Here is a 19,641-nt window from a genome sequence, read left to right as displayed (position 1 = left end):
GTAGCAGAATAAGAGGTTGTTAGTGTTTAGCTGTCCTATTTCTGTGGCTACTGATTCCAGTACCATCTCTTCAGGCACTGAAAGCCTGCCTGGCTGCAGCTGCTTCTTTACTAGCCCTCCTGGCTACTTCTCCACAGTCCTCCCAGACTGACTCTGCATCCATCCCAGACTGCTTGCACCCAGTTCCTTCAGGCATGTCACTCAGTCTTCTGACTGTAACACCCACCGACCCTCCTGGCTGTCTTTCTCCTTGAAGATTTGCCCGGCAGTGTTCTCCTGCTGTCCTCTCCTTGCTGCCGTGCCTCCTGGTCAGGATCCCTCCATGTGTCATGAGAAGGGGGCCCTTCCACACCCGAGCCCAGGCCTGGGTCTCCGCCAAACTAATGAGCTATTCTCAAAGGCCTCAGACAGCCTAACTCCATCTCCATCTTCCACCCAAGCACACTGCCCCAGCTGGGCTGACCCTGAGTATTTGAGGGGGCCTGCCCCCTGCCAACCCATCTGTTTGGGATTGGTCAGGGCCCTCAGAGTACCCCAGGCAGCTCCTCCTTCTCTCCACGCCCATCCTTCCGGAAACATCTGGTAGTTTTCCGAAGTAGGGGGAGGTTTCAAAGATGCTGCCTGTGATTCATACCAGCCCCCCTAAGTCACTCAACCCTGACCCAGAAAAACACACAGGCTTGGCTGCCAGCCAAGCCTGACAATTTACCTGCTCTATACAAAAAATATTTTTCTGGCGCTTGCCTAGGGCTAGCTAGTGCTACCTGAACTATCATCCACAACCAAACTCCAGCACAACCAAACTCCAAAGTGAGAGAGGTGTTACACCCCTTTCCCGGGGAACCTCAAGTAACTACATTTGTATTGACTGTATTACATTGTTTGTTATGCAAGTCAATTTCCCTGTTCTCTAGGATTCTGTAATATTTTACTTCCACCTAGTAGTTAAGTGTGGGAAATACACCTAGCATCTCAGTTACTGTATTTGTTTTCATAGAATGGTATATTTTGTTAAATACTGATTGCATTTTTTTTACCATGTTATCTGCACTGTCAATTTACCCTGCACTCATTTAGTAAACGTCAAGTAACATATCACTTTGTGTGATCATTTGGCTGATGTATTACATACCATACTTAATATAAGGTAAAAGGTATGCCATGAAGTATATCAAAAACAAAGCATTCGCACCATGGTTTTGTTGTCAATCATACGTATTATGATAATATACTCTTATATGTACCTTATGTACTAGACATTAGTATTTTACTTATCATTGGGGGATGGAGTCTCCTCCTGGACACAGCATTGTTCCCGTAAGGGGTGCCCGGGAGGGGGCTCCAAAGTCCCCTAGGATCACACAAGCAACGAGACAACTTCTCTATTACTTGTTAATTCCTGTATACTACAGTACTTCACGTTTCTTTTTTTGTCACTGACCCACTCTAGGTCGATTCTGTTATTGATTTGTCAAAGATTGTATACATTTTGATGCTATTGTACCGCAACGTCATCTGTAATACCTGTTAAAATCCAATAAACATCTATATTTAGAACTGGAAGAAAAAAAAAAAAAAAAAAAAATAACAAAGCATTCCAATTTGAAGATTTCCTTTCAGATTCTGGTCACTAGGAGAAATAGAGTAAATCACACTAGGATGCAGACAGCAATAAAAACTGGCAGAACCTCAAACCTCTCAGCATCCATTCAAAAACAACAAAAAAAACATTTTGGCCTTAGATGCACTTCAAGCTTAGCACTGTCTAAGAGAAACAGTAGGGACTATCTATGGCTCAACAGGCTGACAACATTTAAAGCTCTTTCTTCTTAATGCTATGAGCTGATGAGCAACCAAACCCCAGACCTGACACTTGTTTTAAAGTAGAAGTGCTGTCAACCAATATAAAAGCCCACTGAGAGTGCTGTTAATGTTTTAAGTCCATATAATGGGTTGTAATCACTTATACAATCCCCCCTAGTTACACTGCAGCATGAGTCAGCAGAGCTATAAAGCAGCCCTTGAAACTGAATCAGAGAGACTTGGTTGCCTAATTTTCACCAAACTGTAAATTGTACATAAGCTGATTTAAACACGTCACAGACACTGTTTACAGATAGGTATAGCTCATAAACAGTAAAAAGAAATGTCTAGCCTTAAAACAATCCCACACCCTTATTAAAGCTGTCAGACTATTTTTCAATCCGAGAGAAATAATGACAAAGACAACAATCTATTTGGCAGATGGTCTTTTATGCTCGGTGGTAAATTAGAAACTAGCTTACCTGTTTGATTAAGTCAAGACTAAGTTCACACTGTGCAGATTCATGGGTACTCAGTCTAATGTCTAAACTAAATAATGATGCGTTTGCGGCACCTTATGAATATGAACCTGCCAAACATCAATTTTTTAATGTATAAGATAATACAACATACGGTAGCTCATTCAGTGAAAATAATCATATATGACATAATACTGTGATTAATAATTCCACTATTGTTAAATATCCATGACAGTGAAAAACACAAAATGAAGTACAGACCATACTGAGAAACAAAAGAAAGTAAAAAAAAAAAAAAAAGTCAATACACTCAATATAGTGCTCGTGCAAACAATTCCTCCACATTTTTGTCATCTACCACTAATTACAATTGGCACCACATCTTTTAGTGTGTGACCTCACATCACAAGCAGGTGAATTAAATACTTTCTAAAAGCATGAACTGAAAAGCACAGAGCATAGCACATTGATCTCTCATCTTCAGCCAGCCAAGACGCAGCCTGTGACAGCTTGAAAGCACCTCCACTCCCCCTGCTCCTGATGGAACTACTTCTCATTTGTCCTCAATGACATGTAAATTTGAGATTTGGGCAAAAGAACACAGAGTAGATAGTAAATTAGGCAAGGATATGATGGTCAGGTTAAAGTAGTAAATTGTCAGCAAAAAGACAGACTTTCCTGACAGACTCCATGGCAGCCAACGTGTGGGTTTAGTCCCGTCTCCATTACCCTATAGGACGAGACTCCCATAAATCTTTGCTCCCTGCCAGAGGCCGTGTTCTTTTTTTGTCCTCCTCCAAAGGACCTAGCATGTGTCTTTCTGTACCCTGAAGACTTGCATTTTTTCCTGCGATGCGGACCGGCCGAGCGACTTGGAGTCGCATATTTCCAATAAGCTCTAGCTACTAGCGGAGTATGGAAAGGGGCATATGGAAGAGGCGCTGAAGAGGTGTATTCCTGGTCACTGACAGGTTAAACCGCGTTCTAGTCGTGAGCCTAGCTACTAGCAGGTGACTACCGCCCCCCCAGAAGTCCGGCATGTGTTTGGGGACCTACCTCGGCTGGTGTCCGTATACAGGAGTGGTGAGCTTTATTTCTCTTTCCATGGCAGCCGTTCTTTATGTTCTGTGCCTGTTGTTGTTTCCCTGTGTTTTCCCCATACACCGTTTGTACGGTGTGTCTGGCAAGCTGGGTGGCTGGTTTCCTTGCGTTCCAGCCGCCCAGCTACTTCCTCGTTCGCCGCTTGGTCTGCGTGGTCTTCGCGCATGCGCACTAGCATTTTTATGACGTAATTGATAACGTCATTTAGGCGGCAGTTTTAAAAATGGAGAACAGCTTGCAGAGCTTCTGGGATGCTTGTAAAGCCTGCAGTGCCATTCCTGAGTCCTGATTACTTCAGCAATAGGTATGTGTCTGTGGGGGAAAGGACATACTATCTGTTTTCTTTTTTTCCCTAGCTGTTCTCTGTGTTTAACTGTTTTATTCCAGCCCTGATGGACCCATCCAGAATTTTGGATTCCTCGCCACCTGCTAGTGGCCAGCCCTCTTGTAGCAGGTATTTTGTTCCTGGGTTTACCTGCCGGGGGGAGGGGGGGGGCAGTGGAACACTAGTGTATGTTCCGCTAACACAGTTGTTTTTTTTCTTTTCAGCCCTTCTAGGTCTACCCAACGCCGGAGTTCTCACCGAGGAAGTGATTCATCTAAGTCCCATTCTTCTTCCAGATCCAGACATCATGGTTCTCCTGCGAGAACTAGTCACCGTAGCCGGGAACCATCCCACCCTTCCACGGCTTGCTCCAGTCATGCAGCTAAAGAATTATGTTGGGGGTGTAGGACGCATGTTCCTGCTGACAAGTCCCTTTGTGATGCCTGCTATGTCAAGGCGACGGGCGAAAGGAGTGACTCTGATCAGCAACTGAAGTCTCTGGTTGAGAAGTTAGTCAAAGACAGTTTAAAGAAATTTGAAGCCCCCCATTTGTCTCCTGTAGAGTCTCCAAGGTCTCCAGGGAGAGATGTTCAGGCCCAGGACACGTGGGATTCCTCTTTGCCTAGCCATCCGTCTGCTGTCCTCTCAGATAGTGAATCCGAGGAAGAAGAGACTGGTTCTGGTTTTGACTTTTCCTTGCTCCCTCTTTTGGTCAAAGCCATCAAGGAAACGCTGAACTGGGAAGAGCCAGTAGTGGCTCCGGCAAAGCAAAGAAATTTTTTTAAACAACTAAAGAAGGAGCATATTAGCTTTCCCTTTCTCTCAGAATTGGGGGAAGTGATCTCGGATGAGTGGAGCAAAGTAGAGAAAAATAATTCTCTTCTATCCAAGATTCAGAGGCTTTACCCTTTCAAGGAGGAAGAAGTTAAACATTTGGAGTCTTCGCCTCTGGTGGACGCAGAAGTAATGAGACTGGTCAGACACGTGACCCTTCCTCTAGAGGATACAGTCTCTTTCAAGGACGTTCTGGATAGGAGAATTTATTCTGACCTGAAGAGGATCTATCTTACGGCTGGCATGGCCTGTAAACCAGCTCTGGCCTTAGCGGCTCTATCTAGAGCAATGGAAGTTTGGTCTGATAGTGTTGATGAGACACTTAGAAACGTCTCGGAAGACCTTGCCAAGGGTTCTCCCATTCAGCAACTGAGGCTGACTTCGGCTTTCTTGGGGGAGGCCTCGATTGATATTATCCGGCTGGTGGCTCGAGTTATGCTTTCCTCTGTAACTGCCAAGTGTGCCCTGTGGCTCTGTCCTTGGCTTGCTGATCCCGCTTCTAAGCAGGTCTGGTGCCGTATTCAATTTGATGGTTCTTCCTTTTTGGGCAATAAGCTGGATAGTGCCATAACTCGGGCCACTGGGGGTAAGTCCGGGTTTCTCCCCCAGGACAGCTCAAAGGAGATCGTTTCCAAGAAAGCAGGGTCAAGACCGTGCCAGGGAGGCACGCAGTTACAGGCCTGGACGGGAATTCTCCAGATCTTGGAGGTCCAGACAGACGTCTTTTAAAAAATCTGAAAAGGTCAGTTCGATGGGGGAAAAGGAGCCTACCAAGTCCTTTTGAGATTGGGCCCGCCCAGACGGTCCGGGTAGGAGCTCGTTTGTTCCACTTTCGGCACGTCTGGGCGGCCTCGATCCAGGATTTTTGGACCATCAGGACGGTCTCTTTTGGGTACACTTGGACGTTCAGCAGTGTCCCCAAACTCAAATGTGTCCCCACTTCCATTCCAATGTCAGAAGAAAAAAGGCAAATTCTGTTAGCCTACATAAAATCTTTGTTGGATCAAGCGCCGCTATTCCCGTTCCAAGCAACCAACGCGGCATGGGAATGTATTCCTCTCTTTTCTTGGTCCAGAAGAAGAACAGTGCATGAAGACCTGTAATAGACTTGACGCATCTAAATCGCTTCATAAGAAAGGAGAAGTTCAAGATGGAAAATCTGTCCACGATCCGACAGTCAGTGCAACCAGGGGACTGGCTTGTCTCAATAGATCTCAAAGACGCCTATTTCCACGTTCCGGTGGCAACAGAGTTCCAACAATTTCTTCGTTTCTCCATAGGCCAGTTTCATTTGCAGTTTACCTGCCTTCCCTTCGGTCTGTCAACTTCTCCTTGTACATTCTCGAAGGTCCTGCTAGCAGTCGTAGCATTATCAAGAATCAGGAAAATCCGGATTCATTATTACCTGGACGAGCTGCTTCTTCTGGCTCAGGACAGAGATTGTCTCTTGGAACACAGGGATCAGGTCATCACAACCCTCAAGGAATTCGGGTGGCTCCTGAATTTGGAGAAAAGCCAGTTAGTTCCTGCGCAGTCTCTCGTGTTCCTGGGAGCTCTTTTCGACACGGCAAGTACCATCTCTCTGCCCGAGGAGAAGGTTGCAGTAGTGCGAACAGGGTTCGCCTGGCTCTCTCTTCTTCTCATCTCAGTGCTCTTCATTGCCTAAAGATCATAGGCACCATGGTGTCCACCATACTGATGGTGAAGTGGGCACAATGGAGGATGCGCCCCTTTCAGATGGGCTTCCTTTACCAATGGCCAGGGTTGTCAGAAAGAGGTCCTTGTCCCCATCAACATGGAGACAAGGTGCTTTGGGGGGGGCCCCAAAGCACCCTCCCTATGTTGAGGGAAAGTGGCCTGGTATGGTTCAGGAGGGGGGATCCTCACTCACCCCCCCTTTTCCTGGTCTACCAGGCTGCTTGCTCGGATAAGGGCCTGGTATGGATTTTTGGATTTTGGGGGGGACCCCGCACTATTTTTGTTTTTTAATTTTTATGTGGAGTTCCCCTTAAAAATCTATTCCAGACCCAAAGGGCTTTTTTTCCTAATTCTGTCATATGGTTCACCTTAACCACTGCAACGCACTATATTATATACTCTGCAATGCACTGTACATTTTCACACATTTTTTGGGAAATGGTAGGGTTACATTTATACAATTAGTCTACATGCTAAATTCAGAGTATAAAAATATATATTTCCTGGCTAGCCTCATGTCAGCACACAATGGGATAACCCCTTCCTCCAGTCTCTCAGTACCACCTTCTCTTAGCTGATAAAAGGGAAACCCTCCTCCCCCACCCTTGTTCCTTATTTTTGGTCGGACTCCAGGCCACCATGCTCGTGGATTAGACTACACCCCCCTACCGAACCTACCCACCCAGGTTCAAGCCTCTTCTGGGATCGGAAGGTCCAGAACAATAAAGGTAGTTCCTTTTATCACACTGGTCACTCTATGTGCAGGAGCCATGCTGGCATACTAAGGCTTAAAGAGCTTACCATTTTAGGCTGTGGTGTTGCTGTAGTATTGTGCTTTCCTTTTCTGCTTCCTAGGAGCTGCGCCAGCCGCCTCCCCTGTGGTTTCTGTCAGTCGGTGATGACCTCACAGGGGGGCGGGGCTGTGGGGCTATAAAGCCTGGAGAGCCAGAAGCTCCAGTGCTGTTTGCCACAGCTAGTGAGGGAAGTGTACTGGTGAGTTTTCCTTCACAGAGGGGGAGGGGTGGATGGGTTTTTACTGAGCCATGATCACAATATGCATTATACCATGTGTTTACAGCTTTTCCGATACCCTACAAATCTGCTGCTACCCTCTCCATATCCAGTATTAAGGTAAAGTTATTTCCTTTAAAGAGCCAGTAAAAAAAAAAAAAAGCGATAGAATAGGAACTTCTTTTTTCTTGTTTCTATATCATGTCTTTTGTTGCTGTAGTATGAGCTCACCACAGCCCCAAAGTGCATGAAGATTGTCGGAAAGGTAGGAGGGGTCTAAGGGGGCCACAAAACAAAAGAGTGCAACACCAGCCTAATAAGGTGTTTTGTCTTTATAGGAGCAGAAGTCCTAAAAAAAGACAGTCGCGGAAGGAAAAGTCCTGCCACCGCTCAAAATTTCGGCATGTATCTGGGTCACGCACAAGACATAGACCCCAAGCAACAGGCAGTCCATGCCGCAAAAATGCTCAGACAGCTAGGGCGGCAGAACCAAATGCGACAAGAGGCCATGCCACCGAAGGCCTCTGCTGGGCTTGTTCAGCACCATCTGCCCCTGAAAAGCTCTTGTGCACAGAATGCATAAGAGATGTAGCCACAGATAGAGAAACAAAGGCACATGGGATAAAGGATTATATTCAGGAGGCGGTGACAGAGAGTATGCAGGCGGTAACAGGCGTAAGTGCCCACCCGGGACTAAGCTTAGAGCCAGGAACGTATCTAAGCAGAAGAGAGACTCATCACCAGGGCTTGAAATATTTTCAGGAGATTCTTCAGACTCTGATGAACCGTCTGAATATTTGGTTGACTTCCAACTCATAGACCCTTACATTGTAGCGGTGAAGGATGCCATAGACTGGGAACAAGATACTCAGCCTCCGGAAAAAATTAAAAGATATTTCCCTAACTTGAAAAGGCAAGGGGCAACCTTCCCGTTCATGATGGAGATCCGCAAATTATTCGAGGAATGGGGAAAGCCAGAAAGGAAGGCGAACATACAAAATAGCTTTTTAAGATTATACCCATTTAACACCCCAGATGCTGCTTTTTTGGAGTCACCTCCAGGGGCCTCCATGTGGCCTTGCAGTGCCTAGCAAGGCAGGTGTCCCTGCCATTGTAGGATTCTACAACCTTCAGAGACCCGATGGACAGACGCACAGACACAGATCTAAAGAAGATCTATTTAACTGCTGGAGCAGCTTATCGCCCAGCCATAGCCATAACCTCGATCTCCAGAGCTCTGAAGGTCTGGGTCACAAATGTGGAGATGGCCCTGAAGTCTGACGCCAGAATCATTTCAGCAATGGAGGAACTTTATCTCTCAGCTGCCTTTTTGGGAGAAGCCTCTATAGACCTAGTAAAACTGCTTGCAAGAATTATCACATTTTCAGTAACGGCAAAAAGGGCCCTATGGTTACGCCATTGGGTGGCAGACAGTACCTCGAAACAGGCACTTTGTAACATTCCATACAAGGGCAAGATGCTTTTCAGGGACACCCTGGAGGAAGCTATTAAACGAGCTACTGGAGGGAAGTCGGGTCTGCTACCACAGAGACCCAAAAGGAGACCGCAAACCACTTGGTCAGGCCAATCAGAGTTCAGAAGGGCGCAGGAGGCCAGGTCATATAGACCAGACCGAGAATATACAAGACCCCAATGGAGAGGCTCACAAAGCTCCTTTGTTCGGGAACATGAAGGCTAAGGCCGCTCAGGCCGCTAAGAAACCGGAGAAGTCCTTTTGACGGGTTGACCGCCCATCACCCCCAGGTGGGTGCCAGGTTGGCATCCTTTTGGAAGGTATGGGCGGAGAAGGTCATGGACCAATGGGTCCAGAAAACAGCCAAGCGAGGGTACAAGATAATGTTTTGAGAATAACCACCGGACATCTTTGTCCAGACAGAATGGCCACAAGATCAGAAGAAACTAAGGTGCTTGCAAGAATATGTGACCGAATTACTTCAGAAAGAGGCAATCTCACCAGTTCCTCTAAAGCAGCAGGGAACAGGGGTTTACTCCCCAATTTTTCTGGTGCCCAAAGCGTCCGGAGAGCTCAGACCAGTCTTAGACCTAAGATCTCTAAACCACTACATCGATCCCAAGACATTCAAGATGGAATCAATATTTACAATTATATTAATTCTGCAACCAGGGGACTAGCTAATATCAGTTGATTTAGCAGATGCCTACCTTCATGTCCCAATCAACAGGCATCACCAAAGATACCTGAGATCCATGGTAGGGGAAGATCATTTCCAGTCCAAATGTCTTCCCTTCGGAATCAGCACAGCACCTCAAGTCTTTTCCAAGATCTTGCTAGCTACCATCGCTGTTTGAGGGGCATAAACATTTTCCACTACTTAGACGACATCTTGGTAGTGGCCCGTGCAAGCGAAGAGTTAACAGCACAAGGCGACGTGGTGCTGAAAATTCTATCCGAATTTGGCTGGATTATCAACAAGCAGAAGAGCCAGGTGATTCCCTCCCAAGAGATGGAGTACCTAGGGCTTGTTTTCAATACAAGCAAAGGGCAGGTCTCGCTACCACATTGCAAGATAGCCGAGCTAGTAGCCTGCATGAACAGCGTGATGGAGTCCTCGCCGCTGTCGATAATGAAAACCCTATTAAAAATTGCGAGGGAAAACATCCATGCAATTGCAATCCTACCCTTCTGGCCACGAAGGCCATGGTTCCCACTGCTCCTGCAGATGGCAGGAGTTCCCTAAATATGGCTGCCACTGAAGAGGGACCTTCTACAGCAGGACCAATGGTGTCACCCCAACCCAGGCAGATTGCAACTGACAGCATGGCTGTTGAATCAGCCAGACTGCAGTCTCAGAGCATCTCAGAGGAGGTAATCTCGACACTATTGAAGTCAAGAAGGGCCACAACTAATGCCACGTACACCAGGATATGGAGAAAATTTACAGGATTTGCTTTACAACATCATTTCTCCCCATTGACCACAAACATTGCACAGGTGCTGGAGTTTTTACAGTCCGCTTTAAGTATGGGCTTAGCATACAACACCATAAACGTACAGGTGTCAGCCTTGTCTTACTTCACAGGCCACAAATGGGCAGACGAGCCACTAATAAAGCAATTTCTTAGAGCGGCCATAAGAATAAGACCACCGAGGAAGTCCCTGTTCCCAGCTTGGGACTTGGGAACAGTGCTAAAAGCTTTGCTCCAACATCCATTCGTGACTGCGGAGACATGCCCACTATGGTTCCTGACAGTCAAGCTGATTTTCCTCACAGCCATAACGTCAACAAGGAGAGTTTCAGAGCTGGCAGCTCTATCTTGCAAAGATCCCGTTTGCATAATTTTCCCGGACAAAGTGATCCTAAGGCCCTCGCCAGCCTTAACCCCTAAGGTGGTTTCCAAGTTCCATGTAAATTGGGAGGCGGTCCTACCCAGCTTCACACAACCACCGAGACAAGCGGAGGAACTAGATCTCAGACCATTGGACATGGTCAACTTATTTTCAACCTACTTAAACTGCTCTCTACAGATGTGCAACACAGATACCTTGTTCATCCTGCTGTCAGGACCTAGAAGAGGAGAAGCGGCATCAGCTAGAACCATAGCTACCTGGATCACCAAGGTGATAAGCATCACGTATGAGAAACAGGGGCTGACGCCTCCACAAGTTATTAGAGCTCATTCTACAAGAGGGGTGGCAGCCTCATGGGCAGCTTCTGCTAAAATATTGTTTGAAGACATATGCAGGACCGCTAGTTGGAGCTCCTGCGAAACCTTCGCAAGACATTACAGTTTAGATGTCACAGCGGCTAGTGCATCAAATTTTGGAAACCCAGTAGTGTCAGCACCCTTCCAAGCAAAATAAAATATTCACTAAAGCAGTATTACCAGTTGTTTTTCGACTCTTTTTGTTATCCCACCCTATATCAGCTAAATCAAATCCCATTGTGTGCTGACGTGAGGCTGGCCAGGAAAACGAAAAAAATTGTTACCAATACTTACTGTAATTTTCCTTTCCTGACCTGCTCTCACGTCAGCACAATCTTTTTCCCCTCCCTACAAGCCTGTCGTCTGCTAGTTAATGGAACAAGGGTGGGGGAGGAGGGGCTCCCTTTTATCAGCTAAGAGAAGGTGGTACTGAGAGACTGGAGGAAGGGGTTAACCCATTGTGTGCTGACGTGAGGGCAGGCCAGGAAAGGAAAATTACAGTAAGTATTGGTAACAATTTTCCCTTATCTATACTCTTCATTCAGTGTAGCGTATATATACAGTTAATTCGGCAGTGTACAGTATATAATACACTTCAGGCAGTGTATTTATCTATATATATATATACAGTCTAGTTACTAGTATATAAATGCATACTCTGCATTCAGTGTAGCGTATATATACAGTTCATTCAGTGGTGAACATTATATAATACACTTCAGGCGGTGTATTCATATGATATCTCTCTCTCTCTCGCGCTCTCTCTCTCTCTCTCTCTCTCTCTCTCTCTCTCTCTCTCTCTCTCTCTCTCTCTCTATATATATATATATATATATATATATATATATATATATATATATATATATATATATATATATACTCTGCATTCATACACTGAGCAAAATTATAAATGCAAAACTGGATGTACTGCCAAATTCTCTGACACACCTTTGGAGACAACGTATGGTACAGAAATTAACATTCAATTCAAGGGCAATAGTTCTGGTGGACATTCCTGCAGTCAGCATACCAATTGCGCTCTCCCTCAAAACTTGCAACATCTGTGGCATTGTGCTGTGTGATAAAACTGCACATTTTAGTGTGGCCTTTTATTGTGGTTAGCCTTAAGCCTCATACACACGATAGGACTTTGTACAAACTTTCCCTTGGATTTTTGTACAAAGGGTGTCGGCCCTGAACTTGTATTGCATACACACAGCACGCCTTTTTCAGCCAACTTTCACCAAATCACATGTTTTTTCTGCTCTTTACCGCCACCTTTGGTCAACTTCTGTATTGTTGTCTGATCTTTTGCATTGGTTCTGAGCATGCCTGTTTGTACTTTGTACAAAAGTCCTATGGTTTTCTGTACACAGGATCAGACTTTGCTCCATCGGACTTTTGTCAGAAAGTTTGTCCGTTCGCACAGCCAACAAAAGTCAGATGAAAACCAAAAAAGTGTGTCCGATGGAGCGTACACACGGTCAGATGTTGCTCCAAAACAGCTAATTTGCATGTTTGTTGTCAAAAAGTCTGATCGTGTGGCCTTAAGGCACACTTGTGTAATAATCATACTGTCTAATCAGCATCTTGATATACCACACCTGTGAAGTGGATGGGTTATTTTCGGCAAAGGAAAAGTGCTCACTAACACAGATTTAGACGGATTTGTGAACAGTATTTGAGAGAAATAGGCCTTTTGTGAACATAGAAAAAGTCATAGATCTTTGAGTTCAGCTCATAATAAATAGGGGCAAACACAAAAGTGTTGCGTTTATAATTTTTCTCAGTGTATTACACTTGAGGCAGTGTATATATATATATATATATATATATATATATATATATATATATTACTCTGCATTCAGTGTAGCATACATATACAGTTCATTGGTGGTGTACATTATATAGTACACTTCAGGTGGCATATTCATATATATGTAGATATATATACACTCTGCATTAGGTGTAGCCTATCTATACAGTGCATTCGGTGGAATACAGTTTCTAATACACTTCAGGCGGTATACACAGTATATAATACAGTGTGTACAGTTTCTAATATACTTCAGGTGGTGTACACAGTATATAATACAGTGCAGCCAGTGTACAGTTTCTAATACACTTCAGGTGGTGTACACAGTATATAATACAGTGCGTACAGTTTCTAAAGCACTTCAGGCAGTATACACAATATATAATATGGTTCAACAGGTGTACAGTTGCTAATACAATAAAGGCAGTGGGTGTACACAGTATATAATACAGTGTAGTATGCTGTCATGTCCAGAAGGCCACCAAGGTGAGGCAGACACTCAAATACCACTAAAAGAGGGCAAGTAGCCTCTGTGTCTACAGTTAACAGTGGTGGTCAGTGCATCCTCTGCAGGTGGCTGTGGGGCACGCTTGTCCTTTTTTTCTGCTGCTGGCTGTGTTATTGAGCCATAACATACAGAAGTGTTGGTGGACTGGATAACAAAGCCGTCCTCATCCTCCTCATCTTCTGTCACCCAGGCTCATAATAGTTTGCCTTCCAAAGCAGCTGCCAAAGCGGCCTATTCCACCGGCTCCTTGTCCACAGTTACTCCTTCCGTAGCCCCACCATCATGCTGTCAGAAACCATGAAATCAGACTGAGACAGAAGTACAGTTAAATCACACTTGTTTAATAATAAATGTAAAAAGAACAAACGTAGTCAAAGCATAGCCAGAGTTCAATAACTGGAACAGATAGTCAGCCAGAAGTCAGGGATCAAAGTAGTGGAACAGCAAGCAGGATCTGGAGCCAAAAGGGATGTCAGCAAAGTAAGTCTTTAAACAGGAACACAGGAGATGTTTCTTGTGATATTGACCAAGTCGAGGGCAGAGACCCTCTGGATTGGACAGCTTAAGTAGGCAGGACTGATGAGCAGGATATGAACAACAGCTGAGTAACTGTGGTGAGAGATGCGAGCTGACAATTAGCCAACAGCTGAGCAGCCAGCTCAGAGAAGGAAGGGCTGAGCCCAGCCCTGACACATACATACAGAGGAGTCCCCAGAATTTTTCTACCACAGTGTTGGTTAGATGCTGCTGGAGGATGTGCAGCAATTTGAAGGCTCTGATGTTGGTTCCCAGGTTGAGGAAGGGAATCACGTGAGCCTAGACAGAGGGAGACAAGAAACTGGCAGTCATGTTCCCCAAGCTGCAGTATACTGCAACATTTGCTCCAGTGATGAGACGGGAGGGAATGATGAGATTACTGATGGTACTTGGGTGCCTGAGAGAAGAGAGGAGGAAAGTGAGGAGAATGAGTCACAATTCGAATGAGGCAGAACTGTCTCAGAGGTGTTCATACAATGTCATTGCTTGGTTGGCTGACATTCAAAGGGAATGCAACCTGCCCACCAGGTTCTATTTTCTTCAGGAGGCCTTGAAGAAAAGTTTGCGTAACGCATTTCCTGACTCTGGGAGGTTACCATTTCCTGGTACTGGACAACGTGTTTCTGAGGGTTTGTTCGGTCAGAGGAAGAGCGGTGGAGAAGGTGGCCAGCTGATGCTTTTAAACAATTTTTCAGTCCTCAGCGCCAAGGTCTGATAGGTTCCAGCACCCATTGCCAGCGTCTGCATTATATGGTGCAGGAATATCTATGAGCAAGAGCAGACTTGGTGACCTTTCCAACAGAGCATCCACTGGGTTACTGGGTCATGAGAACGGACCACTAATAGAGTGCAGGTATATAGTGCAGTGTACAATATATAATATAGTGTATTGAAGTGGTTAAGGGGAGCCTTATGACATAATTAAGAAAAAAACATGCCCCCCCCCCTCAATCCATATCAGGCCCTTTGGTCTGGTATAGATTTTAAGGGGAACTGCATGCCAACATTTAAAAAAAAAATGACATGGGGGTTCCCTCCAAAATCCTTATCAGACCCTTATTCAAGCATGCAACTTGGCAGGCCCCCCTCCTGAACCGTTCCAGGCCACATGCCCTCAAAATGGGGAGGGTGCACCTTGTCCCCATGTTGATGGGGAAAGGAGTCTCATCCCCACACCCCTTGCCCAGTGGTTGTGGGGGACTGTGGGTGGGGGGCTTATCGGAATCTGAAATCCCTCTTTAACAAGGGGGCCCCCTGATCCTAGCCCCCTTTATGTGAATGGGTATGGGGTACATGGTATGGATTTTGGGGGGACCCCCACGCCATTTTTTTACATATTGCCGTTGAGTTCCCCTTAATATCCTGGCATGGGCTGGGGGGAGGGGGGTAACCCACAACATTTTTTTTAATGATTTTTTATCCGGCAATACATTACAGCCGCAAGCAATTTCAAATGAAATTTTTTACTTTAGAAATGTTATTTTGCTGTGGTACTGTTAGAAACATGGGAAAAATGCTTTACGATATGTAAAGGAATATTTCATTTTTATTGTTTCACTTTAAGCATTCTTAAAATCACTGCTCCTGAACAAAATGCAGTTTTAAAAACATTTTTTTGCATTGATAAATGTCCCCTGGGCCAGTCAGTACCTGGGTCTCCGAACACATTTTATGGCAATAACTTACATATAAACCTTTAAAATTAGCACTTTTGATTTTTCACGCTCGTGTTCCATAGACTTTAATGGTGTTCGCACACATTTGTTGTCTGTTCACATGTTCTGGTGGGTGGGGGGTGTTCAGTTCATCTCTATCTAGCACTAGACCTCCCTGTAACTCTAAACATGTAATCTGTAAAAAAATATTGAAGTGTCGACTAAGGAGATATTTAAGTACAGTAAAACCTTGGATTGCGAGTATAATTCGTTCCAGAAACATGCTTGTAATTCAAAGCACTTGTATATCAACATGAATTTTCCCACTAGAAATAATGGAAACTAAAATGATTAGCCTTGCAAAATGCTCTCAAACCACGGTTTTACTGTACTGAAGATTGTATTCCACAATTTTAAAGCGTGACATGTTAGGTATCTGTTTACTTGGCATAACATCATATTTTACATTATACAAAAAAATTGGGTTTATCTTTTGTGTTTGTTTTATATTCACGAAACAGTTTAAAAAAAAAAATAACATAATTGAAAAATGTATGTATTTATGTATCATGTAACATAAAAAGTTGCAATGGCCACCATTTTATTCCCTAGGGTGTCTGCTAAAACAATATATTATAATGTATTGGGTTTCTGAGTAATTTTCTAGCAAAAAAATGATGATTATTACACGTAAGAGAGAAGTATCAGAATTGGCCTGGGGGGTAAGGGGTTAATTACCATAAGTTATAAACAAATAATTATTATATATTGTTTTTGAGGCAATTTACTATGGGGGGTTAATTACAAAAGGCAATTCCACTTTGCACTCCAAGTGCAGTGCAAGTGCACTGAAAATGGACTTGGAAGTGCAGTCGCTGTAGATCTGAGGGGGACATCCAAGGAAAATAAAAAAAAAACTGCATTTTAGCTTGCACATGATTGGATGATAAAATCAGCAGAGCTTCTCCTCATTTCAGATCTCCCCCTCAGATCTACAGTGACTGCACTTTCAAGTGCACTTGCAGTGCACTTGGAGCTCAAAGTGGATTTGCCTTTGGTAAGTAACCCCCTATATTTTCAAAAACTTGACTCAAGCAAGTGACTTAACGGAAAAATTACTGAAGTTTGAAGTTATAACTTTAAACCAGTAATTTCACAGTAAATAGATAAATAATAAATTATTATGTTATAACATATAGCATAATAATATATATGATTTAGCTTGATTATAACATTACCTTTTCAACAACAGCAGATTCTCATTCTCCCTCTTACCTGTGTGAGAAAAACATGAGATCGTGGGTAAATATTTTACCCATAAATGTAAGAAAAAATAGAAAGTGCATGGAAAAAAAAATAAGGAGCTGGCTGCACACCCCTAAATATTCTAAAAAGAATGAAAGGACAGGTTCCCCTTGGGGTTTTCAGGCAGCGACAAGAAGCAGAAATAAATTGTATTTCTGCTTCTTGTCGCTGCCTGAAAACCCCAAGGGGAACCTGTCCTTTTATTCTTTTTAGAATATTTTACCCATAAACCCATGTATTTCCTTTGTCTTTACACACATGCCCCTTTTATGACACTGCAGTGAGAGGTGTGCCTCCACTGCAGCATTTTTATTGGACAGCTGGGGCTAATGGTACTTTACAATTGGTCCAAGACTCCAAGCTGTCCATTGAGCTCACTGCCTCAGAAGTGAGGAGAGGCACTGTGAACTCCTCCTCTCAGTCTGCTGCAAACATATTATGCCAGCTTGTATTTAAACTGGCCACTCTGTATGTGGCTTCTGACAGGCTACACAAGGAGCCCTGTACCTCTGGAACCATAGGTTGTAGGAGCCTCACATTATTAGAAGTGGTGGGGTAGGATTTAGGCTACCTACCCCCCTTAGGTTGCCGAGCTACAAACCATCAAAGCTCAATTTATTTCTTTTCTTTATATGTTCATGGCTCTGCCTTACCTACCCTCAACTGACTGCATGTCCCTGCTACATACAGCCGCCGGGTAAACATCCTTATATAGTGTGAGGCGTGGACAAAGGCACACTGCATTTGGCCAATAATGGCTCTCACAGCAGATCGTGCTGTGATTGGCCAAAGCATGCCAGTCAGGTGCATGCTTTGGTCAATCAGAAGCCATCAATGCACTGCAATCTCGCAGTGCATTATGGGGTGCTCCATGGCCCTCAAATTTGCCAAGAACGTCCCATATGTTCGGTTCATTTGCGAACAAATGAACACTCAATGTTCGAGTCGAACTTACACTTGATTCGAACATCTGGACCATCCCTACTAATAAGGTGTGTTATCAGTTCTAGAGTGAGGACAAATAATATTGGGAGAGAAGGAAACCCTGACAAGTTCCATAGTCAATAGGAATTTGTGCAGAAACAAAATGTAGGTATTTGCTGCTAGCTGATGTACCATGATAGAGGAGCAGCATTGAAAACAGAAAATGAATCCTTATCTCCTTTGTAATATATAATGAATAGTCACATAAAATATTGTTGAAAGCTTTATGCATGTCGAGTAAAAAAAGCATACCCTGCAATTTGTTATGAAGGAGAAGATGAATTACAGTAAATCGATTACGCTACACGTATTGTCTTTTTGGAACAAAACCTACTTGGTCTTTATAAATTAGAGAAGCTAGAAAGGAATTTTAATCTTGAAGCCAGTACTCTAGCCAGTAAATTGATGTCAGTGTAAACAGACAAATGGAGCGATAATTATATGGGTCAAAGTAGTTCTTTCCCGGTTTGGGTAGCATCGCTATATGGGCTCTGAGTGAACAAGGATGGAGGTCAGGATGAGATTTTAAATGGTTGCATAGACTGTTGTGTTATGTAGCCAGAGTGTTTTCAAAAGTTTTATAATAAAGCATAGTAAAGCCATCAGAGCCGGAGGCTGATGACTGAGGGATTTAATGGGCAAAAGCAATTTAGGGATCGTGACATCAGCATCCAGCTTATCTCTCATGTCTTGGAGAAGCATAAAAAGATAGACATTTTCTGAGCAAAAGGGTGAAGGTATGTTATATAGTTCTGACAAGATCATACTAAATCGGTGGACAATAGTAGCAGTGTTCACCATGGTAGTACTGTCAGAGAGCCATAGCTGGATGGGGGCAGAACTTTTCATGCAAACTTTCAACAAGTGAGCAATCATGAAGCTCTATGTTTGCTCTAGCAAAAAAGTTGTGTTTTGCTCATCTAATCTGCTTTAAAGCTTTGTCATTAAGGAGCTTGTTGAGTTTCACCCAAGTGGGGGCCACTTGCCTCTGAAGGGAGGGAGACAGGTGTTTCTTCTAATTATGCTAGCCTGAGCGAGATAATAAAGCTATGATTTTGTTTTCTCATTCTTTCTTGACACAAACTGGCAATTGGATAACCTAAATGATTGCCTTATGGGCTTTTCATAATGAAATGGGAGAGGAAGCTTTTGATTTTTTAGTTCTCTGTAATAAGAGCATTGAGTTATTGAGATGTTATGTATAGATTGGAGAACTACGGACTAGATAAGTACTCTGTAGAGGTGAATGGTCTGATCATAACACTGCTAATACAGTATGTCTACTTTTTCAAGAGTCAGGCCTGGCTTTCCACATGTTCCTCCAAAATTGTGTGGAGGCCATTTTAGAGGAACATGTGGAAAGCCAGGCATGTGTTTTGAAAGTTGACAGTCCCCTTTCCTACATGCTAAATGTGTGACCTTGCAGGCCAAAACCCTGCATATACACAGTGGGGGTTATTTACGAAAGCAAATCTACTTTGCACTACAAGTGCACTGCAAGTGCATTTGGAAGTGCAGTCGCTGTAAATCTGAACTAACTATATAAATTATTAGTGTGTTAAAATCAATACTCAATCCTCAATACTTATACCATAAACATCAATAATAAGTGAATAAATATCAAATAAATAACTGTTTAAGTGAATAAATATCAAATAAATAAATAAATAACCGTGTAAGTAAATACATTAAATGTGATTTACATAATTCAATTATCCATGAATATGTCCTCCTAGTGCATAGATTACAAATTAAATTAAAATTCCTTAATTGATAGTTCCTGCGTCAGAGGGGAATGGGGTCAGGTGGCAGGTTGGCCCGCCCTCCTCATATAAGAAATGTCAGGCTGCCAGGATCCCTGCAGTGTCTTCGCCAGTGGAGACTAAGGATGAGCTGAA

The sequence above is a fragment of the Lithobates pipiens genome, unplaced genomic scaffold, assembly GCF_037356315.1.
Source record: "Lithobates pipiens isolate NorthernLeopardFrog02 unplaced genomic scaffold, aLitPip1_a1.2 Scaffold_8, whole genome shotgun sequence".
NCBI classification, from domain to species: domain Eukaryota; kingdom Metazoa; phylum Chordata; class Amphibia; order Anura; family Ranidae; genus Lithobates; species Lithobates pipiens.
Note: the sequence above shows the minus strand (reverse complement) of the source record.